At 40.4% G+C, this 13676-nt stretch overlaps 1 protein-coding gene and 1 long non-coding RNA gene across 2 annotated transcripts in view; one reads left to right on the top strand and one right to left on the bottom strand.

The window, feature by feature from the left end:
- Window positions 1-13676, top strand: part of LOC120717279 (zinc finger protein 708-like) — a 274392-nt gene that overhangs the window by 240301 nt on the left and 20415 nt on the right. The gene's annotated exons all lie outside the window — the stretch shown is intronic.
- LOC120717317 overlaps window positions 9127-13676 on the bottom strand; it is an 8579-nt gene continuing 4029 nt past the window's right edge. The window contains exon 3 of the long non-coding RNA XR_005692176.1: window positions 9127-10611. This is a non-coding gene — a long non-coding RNA (uncharacterized LOC120717317). The remainder of the gene's footprint in view (window positions 10612-13676) is intronic.

Below are 13676 nucleotides of genomic sequence, written 5' to 3'. Positions count from 1 at the left end.
ATACAAATACTTTTCCCCCCTCAATAAATACAAATACAGATACTGGCTGCTTTGCACATCTCTACTATGAAGCTTCAAGGTGAAATCCCAGGAGCAACTACAAAAAGAAAGTCATCAGCTGCCTACAAGAACTTGAAAGGGAAAAGGCCACTGAGTAGGGCTGGGCGATATGGCCTAAAATTCATAAGGTGATATAATTTGAAGCATGTGCGGTAACAATATATATCGTGATATATTCTTTTCTTCTGTATAACGTATTTTCCACACTAAAAATCCTTTAATTTTCTCAAAAATCGAGAGTGTGCCTTATGTATGAATTCTGGTTGTGCTTACTGACCTCGAACCGATTTCTGCGTGCAGAAATCTGTTAAAAAAATGTTTTAGTACAACTTTGGTAAGCCGCACAGCTTGATGGATAATCAGAGCATTATAGCTGCCGTAGTGAAAAGCTTCGCGGAGTAATCTGGGCCCAAAACTCCGTCAACTTCAGGTCCCAAAGTCAAACGAATACTAAGAGTTAAAAACTGTCTAAATTCTTTCATCTTTAATTAAATCATCAGCGTTGCTGCTTTATCGGGTGTAACAATTAAGTTTTACATCGATGCATCCATGAAAACAGAATTTATTAAATTTAACAGAGATAGAAGTTAACAGGAAGTTAGCTCGCTAGTTTACACCTAAACATGACATGTTCTAAGAGATTTTTGAAACTAATTCAAACGTACAGCTCTGCTATCACTTCCAACATAAACGAAGACAGAAAACTAAACAGCAGTGGCCTTTGAGGGGTTACTGAAGTCTGACTACCTGATATATAATGTTGTGCTACGTGATTGCTAGCGACACAGCTATGTTAGCATAACATTAGCACAATGAAGCTGGAGGATGAACGCCAACTTTTTTTCCACTCATTAAAAGTTAACGTGAGGGATTCTGGTGGTCAGGGACAAATGCAATCATATAGCAGGATGCTGTACACGGGCCAAACTTCAGTCAGGAGAACAACTGAGATCATTCATCCACAATACGAGGTTAGTCATTAATATACTGCAACAACATGGGAACAGAGCAGCTGCGAGAGAATTCAACATTAATGAATCAATGTTACGGAAGTGGAGGAAGCGCAGTTTTTGGCTTTCCCCGTATTTCAAAAGGGCTTCATCTCTTTGCTGTGACTGTCGCCATAATTTGCAGATGATAATGGTTTTAGCCGCTGCGATGCTTTCGACCAAAACAGGCGCCGCTTGATGACATCATCAACATGCACTATCGCGATAGAGCGATATAGTCAAAATCTCTATCGTTGGTCAAATTTATATTGTTTCTATCGTATATCGTTTATATCGCCCACCCCTACCACTGAGCTCCCTGCATACCACCACCTTTACTCAGGGGATGCTATACCCTGTATATATTTCAAAAAAAAAAGAAAAAAAAAAAGCTCAGTTTCCTACAATGGCAGCAGCCGGTTAGTTTTAATATAACTCTTATTATTCTTTCTGGGTCACAAAATAAACGTTTAACATCTTTGTTGTCTTTCACTACTCAGGTTAAAACATGATATATGAGTCACTTGGATAACTTAGAAATGTTATTGTTTGGTTTTTTTTAGTATTTTATTTGTTCCTGAGTAAATCGGTTTGGTTGAGATTAAAGTTATAGTTTTTACACAGCTGAATAAACGTCAAGCAGACAACTGATTATCAGAAGTGTGAGATGCTCGAGAATATACTCCGATGTAGACGGCTGAGTTTATTAAACTCCACCGAAACAATCTGCAAATGTAATTAAAATGTAATAAAAATGGTAAAATGGTAAATGGCCTGTATTTGTATAGTGCTTTACTAGTCCCTAAGGACCCCAATTGACCACATTCCTATAACGATCCCACACACATTAGGTGGTGCTCCATTATAACACAAAATTCCTGTATTTAACACATCACCAAGACCATCTGTGACAGCGTTCATGTTTTACAACAACTAAAAGGGATACAGAAAATACACACTGATATATTACATACTTACGAATTTATAAGTTAAATATACAGTACAATAACCAAGCTGTTATCAACCATCATTAACTATTAAACCTGCATTTTTGTTGAAGCAGTCTTCAGAAATGGGAAATTATTACATTCAGAAATCACATAATTTCCACATTCATGGCTGCATCAGCAGATATTCAAAAATACATAATTAAAATCACCTTGTTACCTGCAAACATTAAAACACTTAGAGTCCCAGAGAGCAGCCATTTGGCTTTTCTACCTTTAAAACCCGCCTTCCAGCCAAAAGAGATTGAAAATGTGACGTCACTCAGGGGTAAAACCGCAAAGAATTCTGGGAACTCGTGGCAAGAGGTACAAGCACACGCAGGCTTTCAATTGAAATCAGTTATACAGCGATAAAAAGAAACACAAAAAATGGCAAGAAGCTGTTGTATTATTAACTGCAATAGCCGGTCGCATGACAGCCACGGAAAGCCGACGGGTAAAGAGATCGGTTGTTATCGGATTACGTCGTTGAAGAGAAATTGTTCGAGCCATGTTTCCGAAGTAACAAAGACCCGACGGATGGCCTGGATTGCAGCCATTCAAAGACCAATTATAACGTCCCAGAACACTCCAGCTCACAGGTTAGTCTGCTCCAAGCATTTCCACAAAGGTCAGTCTGCTGTTGTAGTTAATGCGTCATTTTTCTTAACATAATTGGTGATATAGGTTACAAGCAAGTCTGGCGCTGAACAGAAATTGTCGCGCTATGCTCCTTTATTTATTGTGCATAAATAGTGAATTGTCCTGACACAATATTGTGTTTCGCTTCTGTTATTATGGTACATTGACAAAAACATGTACTTTTATTCACAGGGTAAAACAGTTGTTTTGTATCACTAATTGCCCAGTACGATTACAGCATACAATATTATTGTCACTGCTACATTTCTGTGATGCTACCAGAAATTATTTCCACTACTAATTAATTACCGTTGAGCTCAAAGGTCCTATTAATAAACGGTTAACGAATGTGTATTTATGACGACGATCTGTGAGACTGGTAAACTTATGATACGTACGATGGTCTTTACTTTCTACACGGTGCATTTCAAGGTCCTGCACCCATCCGTCAGTAAACTGTACCTGGGCTTGTTGCAGTGACCTGAAGTTACTAAACTTCATGAGTGTATGCACTCACTCCAAGAACCGTATAATTATAAATATGAGCGTGGTGAAAGTTGGGCAGCACGCTGACGTCTTTTGTCCCTCTGTGTGCTCGTAAGGGTCTGACCCTTTCACTCCTTTGATTTTTTCCTCGTATCTTTTCTTTGACTTTTCATCAAGTCTGTCTTTGTACGGACCGGCATTGTTCTCCTTTGTTTTGTACATACCTTTTTGGGGGGCAAAGAAAAAGCAAGAATTTATTGGAACTGAAGAATGAACGTTTTGCGGTGCTGCAAATGCTTGCATTTGATGCAGGTACTTTGTTTTGCCACGAGTTACCGGCATGCAATGCGCGAAAGTCACGTGGTCTGTCAATCTCTAATGGCTGGTAGGTGTTTAGCTTCAGCCAAGTGGAAGCTAAATTGTCTAGTCATTCATATGTAAATTAGGTTGTTATCTGGGAATTCTGGAGGGGAGTGGGGGTGTGTGAATGAGGGGGTGGGGGAGCTGCTAAAAGCTGTGAACTTCCTTTTGTGTTCGTCTTGATGCAATCTCAATCATCCAGGGAAATAAATCTCCAAAAGTCACCAACTTGGAGTGGTTAGTTTCCTGAGCCACAAGGAAACTTGTGTTTCAGTTTGCCATCTTAGGGAGAAATCAACACACATGGGTGTATGTCCTTTGTTGCTGAGATTTATTGATAAAAACAGTGCTGCCACATGTGGATTTAAGTCCGCACTGCACTGTGTGTGTCTGTCTCCTGATTCAGTAAAACACGTGCAGCTCTCCCAAAATGTGGGCGCATCACAGTTTTTTGGCCTCGTCTTATCTATTTATCTTATCGGTATACAAGGCTCGCAACAATACAAATGGAAAATGTAATGTTAGTGTCATGTTGTTCAACAATTTCTACAAGAAAGCGGCTGGACTTCTTTAAGTTTGGTAAAACACGTTTCACTGCTCATACAAACCATTATGACGGAATTATAGAAAACACCGCATCAAAAACACAAAAAAAGTTGTTTCAGACATGTTGATCTCAGCAAAGGAGAATCACACCAAAACTTTCTTTGTGAGTACGGGCAGCTGCACCTAAAGGCACAATGAATAGCGAGCACACATTGAACCGTACATAACGCTGTAGGGGCGTAAGGTCTTTTAATCGTGGATGTAGTCAACGCGGTAAATACAAATGAGGCTGTAGAGGTTTGGTGCAGGCAGAAAAACAGCTGCAGGGACAATGAAAAGACTTTTCTGCTCCAACTTCTCCCAGCATGCTGAGCTAATGATTAGTTGGTGTTTTTCTCCAAACACTCTCTCACTCTTCTCTCAACGTGTTCACAATAAACTGTGAACAGACACCGAGGAGAGCAGCAGAAGACCTCATTCAGGAGCTAAACTCAACATGAACTGAACTCACAGTAAAGTTAGCTCGGTGCTTACCTTTAGATGAGCCCACAAACCGAGAGAAACTCCGCGATGAAGCTGCAACTCTTTCCAAACACAGGAAACAGATCAGGGAGCAGAGACCCACGTGGTTCACGCTGATCTCAGCTACGATCCAGGAGACAAGGGTGGGCAGATCGATGCAGATATCGATCAGGACGTTGGTAGTGGTTTATGATCGATGCTTTAGTTTGTTTCTCTCCTCTAAGTTCACTACTTTACTCCCGTTTCATGAAAAAGCAGCTCTCTCTGCTCGACTCCTCTCTTGCACACATGCTTTGCTCCGCCCCATTTTCTGCTCTGCTGTGATTCGTTGCTGTGCGGTCACGTGACTCAGAAGCTACATTTGGGGGGTGTCCAAATTCATGAGCCGCGTCCTCTTTTTTTTTTTTTTTAAATAAACTTTATTAAGAAACAGTATACAGAACATGTATACAACCAGAACAAAATTAATATATGCCAGAGGGTGTGATACAAAGAATTACAAACATTCAAATAATTTGTAATTACTACAAATAGTAATAGTTTTCATAGCCTTTTTGTTAAGTGATCCACTAATCAATTTTATGTAACATAATACATCATTATAGTAATGTTTAAAATTAGGTTTTTTGCTACTGTATTTGCATTTGTGAAAATAAAATTTAGCTAAGATAACTAACAAGTTTATTATAAAGTAAACATCTTCTTTTTTTTTTGCCTTCGAAAGAAACAAAATACAAGATTTTCCCATTTCACAGTAAAGTCTTTATAGAGATGTCCAGCAATGAATCTACTGAAGTCTTTCCAAAATGTTCTAGCGTATGAACAGATCCAGAAAAGGTGTTGCACAGTCTCAGGATGGCTTCCACAAAATCCACAGTTCACATTTATGTCCCTTTTGAACCTTTTGAAGGGACCAAGCTAATAGAACTTGTTTGTGAAACATCGAAAGGTTTTCTGGAAGCTTATCTATATTATAATCACAACCTAAGATAACTTAGACCACCAAACTTCCAAATGGATACCGGATTTTTAAGAAAATGTTTAGCCCAATTAATCTTAAATGTATTGTTTAGAGTAGTAAAATCCAAAACATTGAGACCACCGTGTTCATAGTCATTCATCAATACACTTTTTCTGATGTAATGTAATGTGTCCTGTTTTTCCAGAGCAAGTTGAAGAGCATTCGGTCGATATCCTTACAAGTTTTGCCGTCCACATGCAGAGAAATTGCTGCATAAGTCAGTCGACACAGACCTTCTGCTTTTGAGAGCAATACCCTTCCTCTTAAACTTAAATCTCTCTGCAACCATTGATTTAATTTGGTTTGAGATTTTTTAATAATTGGGGGACAATTTAGTAAAATTCTGTCTTTTGGATCTATGCAGATAATCAGATCTAAATATGTTGCTTCATTTTTAACTGTTATATTACAAATACTCTGAACATTACACTCTTTGACAGGCAATAATTGACATTTATTTAAGTTTAGGACCAATCCAGACCCTTTTGAGAAATCCTCTATTATGTGTAAAGCAATTGGCACTTGGCTGGCATTTTTAAGAAAAATTGTGGTATCAGGCTATGACAGCGTTGATGGAGTTTTTAAATTGTGTTGATTGGCCACGTAAAACCAGAGTTATGTTAAAAATATATGAAATATTTGGTTTTCTTCCTGAATACTATCATTGTTTATATTTACTGCGGGAAGAAACGGTAAAAACTGTGTTTCATAAGGAAAATGCCATAAAGCACTTTCCACCTGTGAGCGAAGACAACACCAAAAAACCCCACCCTTTCCTAATGGTCAAAAAATGTACCATGTCGACCAATCAAAAGATTCCAGATAGCAAGACGACATTGAATCGATGTTGATTTTTCATCCAATCCGTCGTTATGGTCAGGGTTGAAATGTCACTGTTGTAACAACATTGAAATACTGTGGTAAACCCATGGTCTTACTATAGGGACGTTGAAATGATGTTGATTTACCGTTGTTTTTTTGTCATTGATATTTGATCTATTTGTAGTCGACCAGGTGACAACAACAATGTGTAGAAAACGTCTATTTATAGTTGACCATCAATCCGCGCCGGACACCATCAAAAAGCCATCGATTTCTAGTAGTGCATTAAACTGCACTGCAACTGAGCGGGTATAAAGTACAGGAGAAAGTGGATTTATTGTTCTTTTGTTATCAATGACTTTGGTCTAGTTCACCAGCTTTGAAAAATCGTGTCGACCTGCAATTTATGTATAGTTGAGCGGGAAATTAAAGCAGCGATCACTTGGACTATTCCGCAGCACCCCTCTCACAGTGGTATATCCCTCCAGGTAACCATTGTCTTGTACAGTAGAGCGGGACATTAGATTTACTCTCAGCGGAATTGACCGGAGAAGGCATCAGTTCATGCACTGCACTGGCCTGCACCACGATTAGTATAAGGTAAGAATGAATGAATTTTCTTCTATTTGTTATTTCCACAGTTGCATTTGAATAACAGTAAAAAACTCGTTAATGTACAGTTTCTGACAAAATGTGGGAGCCCGAAATTGTGTCCACTTTTCATCTTACAACTCAGCTGGAGTTTCATACTTTTCTGTTATATTCTGTTACAAAGCTAGCCTAACGCTTCGAGGGTTCCTTTGTTAGCCTTGCCGTCGCCTCGGCCACCATTGACCCAGACTGTCGCTCTGTCTTTGCCTTTTTGCATACTACTAAAAAAAAAAAGTGTAAATCTGTGATATATGATTGGTAAATGTAAAGGTAACTGTATAAATGTGTTCAATGACTTTGTTACTTTTGATGATTGGAGAGCACCCGCTTCAATTCGCACACGAAAACTTTAGACTCAGTTCGAATGCTCACGCAGCATGTCCACGTGACTTTACGTTGCACGCTCACCTTTACGTTGCACGCTCACCTTTACGTTGCACATTCACCTTTACGTTGCACATTCACCTTTACGTTGCACACTCACCTAACTTTACGTTGCACGCTCACCTTTACGTTGCACGCTCACCTTTATGTTGCACATTCACCTTTACGTTACACACTCACCTAACTTTACGTTGCACGCTCACCTTTACGTTGCACGCTCACCTTTATGTTGCACACTCACCTAACTTTACGTTGCACTCGTACATGACTTTCCGTTTGTGCCTTGAATAATGAATAAGGCTACGTCCACACGTACCAGGGTATTTTTGAAAACGCAGATTTTTCTATGCGTTTACACCTTTCGTCCACACGTAAACCTCGTTTTCGTTCGCTGAAAACGGAGATTTTAAAAAACGCCTGCCAGGGTGGATATTTTCGAAAACTCAAGTTTTTGCATTTACATGTGGATGAGGAAAACTGAGAAAACGCAGCGTCAAAGGTGTGCGCCTATTTTGACGTCACACTGTGCACGTTTTTCTTTCGGTGCAATGAATTTCTACAATGGCGGACTTAGACAAACTTATACTTGAATGCAGAAGGTTAAGCCATCACTTATGGATATATTAGGTTTTCGCCTCCCACTGCTTAAACCTGAACAACCACTTTATGAAGTGGTTCTGAGTGAGCTGGAGCTGTTTTGCAAAGAAGAATGGGCAAGGATTTCAGTCTCTAGATGTGCAAAGCTGGTAGAGACAGACCCTAAAAGACTGGCAGCTGGAATTGCAGCAAAAGCTGGTTCTACAAAGTATTGACTCAGGGGGCTGAATAATTACACACAGCCCACTTTGCAGTTATTTATTTGTAAAAAATGTTTGGAATCATGTAGGATTTCTGTTCCACTTCTCACGTGTGCACCACTTTGTGTTGGTCTTTCACGTGGAATTCCAATAAAATTGATTCATGTTTGTGGCTGTAATGTGACAAAATGTGGAAAAGTTCAAGGGGGCCGAATAATTTTGCAAGCCACTGTAAGCGGGAGATTTTCCCAACGAAGAACCACTTACTGCTTAAAAGATAGAGAGTTAAAGTAGACTGTATACCCTCAGGTTAACTTTAAACGTATTGTTGAAGTCAGAGGCAGCATAAAAGTGACCCCCCCTTAGACTGATTTCTAGTTCTAGTGTCTTTATATTCCAGTGAGTTCTGCTTTTAGTTAGCAAACATAAACTAATGTAAGTCTATTAACGGCAACTGACTAACCAACCCGGTGAGTCGAGTCCCATCGAGCAGTGCTCACTGACCAAGCCTAACACCAAACTGATGAAAACATGGTAGCATTTAGTCTGCATTTATAAATAAGGCAGCATTTATTTAAAACCTGCAACAATCTCTCCCAAAGTGATTGCAGTCACTTCAAGTCAGAGCGCAACTGTTTGCAGAAAGTTGGCCTCTTATAAGATGAGCTCCCTTATTCATTGTATTCCCAGAGTAATTCCCAGAGTATTTTATTTTCTTTAATAAATATCGATGTTTGGTGTCACTGTATTGAGACAAGATCACAACGCAAAATATCAAGATGCTGTGCTGTATCGATCCCCCCCCACCTCTACCGTATTACGATTGAAAACACCAGTCAGCCAGAAGATCAAAACAATAGTTAAGTTCAAGTATTTATACAATATCAGTTAACTGTAAGGTAAAACAATATCTATAACAACAACTACTACTGAATACGGTGTCCCAATGGGAAAACCATTTAAACGTGACAGCGATAACATTTTGGAGAATCAAAATCCGTGAAAAATAAATAAATAAAAAAATAAAATAAAAAAAGTAAAAGACTTGCAGCTTCCCAAATGTAACATTCAGGATTATTGATGCAAGTCCAGAAATCAGAGCCGCAAAGTAGACAAAAGGAAAACATATTATTGATACAGAAGTTGTTTTCTATGCAAGATCACTGCAAAAAGCCATACCTAATGTCCACCCTACTGTTACTCATTTTATATTAAGATTTAAAAATTAGTTTGTATTGGTATGGCGAGTGGCCTTCAATAATAGTAATAAATCACATAGCAATAGTACATTCATATAGTTGTAATAGGCATGAAAATATATTAAGTAATCCAAAGTATTCAGAATACGTAACTCTACCGGCATCCAGCATCTATCTACATGTAAAAAGAATTTGGTGTTTTATGAGGGTCCAAAAAGAAATAATAGAATTTGACTTAATTTAAATTAAAAAAATTTAGTTTAATACGACTAATAGGCATTACGAGCTCAGTCATGGGAAGAAAACAACAAAAAAACAACAACAACATTTCGAATGTTATTTCTTCCTGAATTGAAGTCCAAACATCAGAGCTACCTCATGAGATCCAAGTGTGACATCAGCTGACACTCTTTACAGGAGATTCCATCTGAACTCTGTGGAGCCTGATCTGGTTTGTAAGTCTGACCCTGAAACCAGAAGAGGATCTTTCTGTCTCTTCAGATTCACTGTGATCCAGTGCAGTCCGTCCTGCAGGATCGCGCTGATGTTTGCACAGAGCAGATAATGAAGTGAATGTTTTTGCACATTGGTAACAGTGAAACAGTTTATTTACAGTGAGGGATCGTTTATGTTCGGATTATAAACTGAGATTCTTAAAGCTCTTGTCACACTGTTATTAAGTTCACTTCAATATGTCGAAGTTCATGGCAATCACGAGTCCCTGAATATGAGAAACTTCTGTCACAGTGTCTACAGTTGTATGGTTTCTCTCCTGTGTGGACTCATTATGCAGGTAACCTGCAGTGGTGAAGGATGACCCACACTGGTCACACACGTGCTTTTTAACCCCACTGTGAATGACTTCATGTCGTTTTAATTCACTTGGTTTGGAGAAACCTCTCCCACATTCTTTGCAGTAGTTCATTTTATCTCCAGTGTGTCTACGCTGATGTACTTTTAGGCTTTGTTGATGACTGAAAGTTTTTCCACAAAGGTCACAGAGAAAGCCTTTCCCACCACCACAGTGACGACAGGGTTGAGAAGTGGATCCATCTGTGTCGCTCTGCTTCTAAACAAAGACACAAAGACAGTGTAAGTCAGGGAATTGCTTCAACATTTTAATCCTGAACATTGCCTGAAATAAAGCTCAAGCCCCGAGTTTGATTACACTAGAATCACGTCATATTTTCGGCCCTATGTTGTAGTGAGATAAGTTTGTGGGTGTTGTTTTCGCCGCTTTTAACTCCTCGCTGGTTAGCTAGCGTGAACTCTAAGCTAGTGTAACCCCTGGTCAGCTTCTCTTTCCAGCGCTGTGTGAATAAAACTCTCTGGACTCGAAGTGGGTAGAGCTCAGGCGTGATTTATTCCCCTGCAATAACATGGGACATGAATAACCATGGGTTTCAGCAACAGGATTCCGCCCAAACACAGCGAAAGCTTCATTGCTACTAACTATAGGCTTATGATCGTATAGTGGAACTCTTAGTTTTCCCAAATAAATAAAAACAAATATTGATTGAAAAATAAAATGGCAACAATACTTATCACGGAAAATAAAATAGAAACATTACTGCGTTGTGGTTTAGATAACAAAAGAAAAATTAATTCACTTAAATGCACATTCATGTAAATATAAATAAACCAAAGCCAAAATTCCCTTTTACGTACAATAGTAAATGGAACAATGCTGCCATCTACTGGGCAAACTTAATAAGCAATATGTCTTAACCAGAATTAGCCTGCAGCTCAACCATATACATGTTTCAAAGTACACATACCTGCAATAACATGGGACATGAATAACCATGGGTTTCAGCAACAGGATTCCGCCCAAACTATTGAGAGAAGTTTCAAAATTATTAGACACGACAGCCTCCTCTAGCTGTTAGCCGCTAGCTCCACGTGTCCATTTTTCCTACCGTCTAATCTATTAACTGCAAAACACGGTCATAAACCTGAAATCTACTCAAATACTACCATATGGGCAGTTCATGCAGTTAGTGCACTGTCATATTAGCTTCAATGAGGATTTTCAAATATGTTTTAAATTTATGCTCTGTGAGAGCGGACGGAGAGGAACTTACCACAGCGAAAGCTTCATTGCTACTAACGATGGGCTTAGGGGGTAGCCCGTTTACCAGTAGCAGACTTCCGCTGCGGATTTTCAAAATAAAAGTTCCAAAATAAACCCATGGTTGCGATCCCAAGTTTAACAGGAATTTAACAACAACAAAACCATATTCATTCTTTTACATCGTTACATACACCCCCCTTAAATTCTGTTAAACTCCAAACCAGTTCAAGGGAGTATCAAGGGCCAGAAACAAAAGAACTATGAACAGCAGGTGCTTCGGGGTAAAATCGATACACTAATATTAATCATTGTCGATACAGAATCCTTTTATATAAAAGTGTCGAGACATTGGGTGGTACCAAGCCCAATACCTTCAACAGACTAGAGAAGATGCCATCTACACCTCCTTAACATCACATATAAGAGCACCCGAAATAATACTCCAAATCACATCCTGGACCACACAAAAAAATAAGTCGAAAGATACATGAAACCAAGTCAGTTCCCTCAGAGCTAAAACATACTAGTCAGAAATGCAAAAACTGACCCTGAAACAGAAGAAGTTTCCTCAACTTTCTGCGCTGCCATCTCACAAATCAGTCTCTTGGGAGGCCTAACACTTCTCCCATACCTAGTGATAGCTAGCCCATCCATGCCCGCCTGAATAGTCTGAGGCTGTGTGCAAATAGCAAGATCTAAGTCAACATCAGCCATGGGAACCACAGGAGCCACGGCAACAGGTTCAGAGCCTTGACGGAGAGCAGCATCACTGATCACGGGAGCAGGCAAGGGGAATTCACTAATGGAGTTTTCAAACACTTCAGCATTAACTTCAGGGGGTGGGTCCTCCGCTGCGATAGAGCCACTGCTGGGGTCCACAACGCAGAGAGAATGGTGTCCCACGTCGAGGGAACCTTCAACTTCCACCGGCTCATTAGCGAGACCCTGTATCTCTGGCGTTTTCAGCAGCCAGTCCAGTGTCCTGTCATGATGATCCATCTGTGTTGACCTCACAGACCCTTGGTCATCTCCACTGTTCGGGTTCCCTCCGTCCAAGTCAGCACGGGAGGCCAGACTCCCTTCCACACCTAAGCCCAGGAAGTTGACAGGGAGAAGGAGGTTCCTGTGTACAACTCTTTCCTTGCCTGTGTGGCTCTCTCTTATCCTGTACACATTGATCCCAGACCTAACTGACACAACATCATAAGGCGTGGGATCCCACTTGTCGGCTAACTTTCTTTTTCCCCTTTCACCACGATTGGCCAACAACACTCTATCACCTACAGCCAGAGGTGAGCCTTTGACTTTGCGGTTGTAGAGTCTGGCATGGCGCGCTTGCTCGTGAAAAGCGTGGTTCTGGGCAATCTGTGAGGCATCAAACAGGTCTTTCCGCAACCGTGAGACAAACTCATGGTGGCTGATCACATCATCATTTTGCAGCACATGTTGGAACATCATGTCAACAGGGAGGCGTGGGACTCGCCCAAACATGACATAAAAGGGGGGCAAACCAGTCGTCTCATGCACTGTGCAATTGTAGCAGAACGTGAGAGTGCGTAACATCTGAGGCCACCTAGCCTTGGCTGTAGAAGGGAGAGTCCTCAGCATATTCCAAGTGTCCTGTTGAACCGTTCAGTGACCCCATTGCCCATAGGATGATATGGCGTAGTATGCGATTTCTGCACACCTGCCATCTCTAAGAGGTCCTTCAACAGTCTGCTCTCAAAGTTTGATCCCTGATCCGAATGAATCCTCTTGGGAAAGCCATAAACACAAAAGAAATCATCCCACAACCTGCGTGCAACATGTTTTGCAGACTGGTTTCGGCAGGGAAGGCATGTGCCATCTTGGAGAAATGATCGGTACGACCAGGACATCCACTTTCTTATTATCGCTGAGCTCAGCAGTCCAAAAGTCTATGCACACTAGCTCCATCGGCTCTGACGTCTGGATGTTCTCTAGTGGTGCACAGGCATGAGGTTCAGGTGTTTTTCCAACCACACATCTCTCACACTGTCGAACATGGTTGGTTATGTCTCTCTCCATCCCGACCCAGAAAAACCTCTCACGGGCAAGGGAAAGTGTTCGTGCCTGGCCCTGATGGCCTGCATTATCATGAAGGCTGAGGAGGACTTGA

Source organism: Simochromis diagramma, unplaced genomic scaffold (assembly GCF_900408965.1).
Source record: "Simochromis diagramma unplaced genomic scaffold, fSimDia1.1 OVJJ01000097.1, whole genome shotgun sequence".
In the NCBI taxonomy this organism is placed as follows: Eukaryota; Metazoa; Chordata; class Actinopteri; order Cichliformes; family Cichlidae; genus Simochromis; species Simochromis diagramma.
Note: the sequence above shows the minus strand (reverse complement) of the source record. Positions and strands in the feature narration are given on the sequence as shown.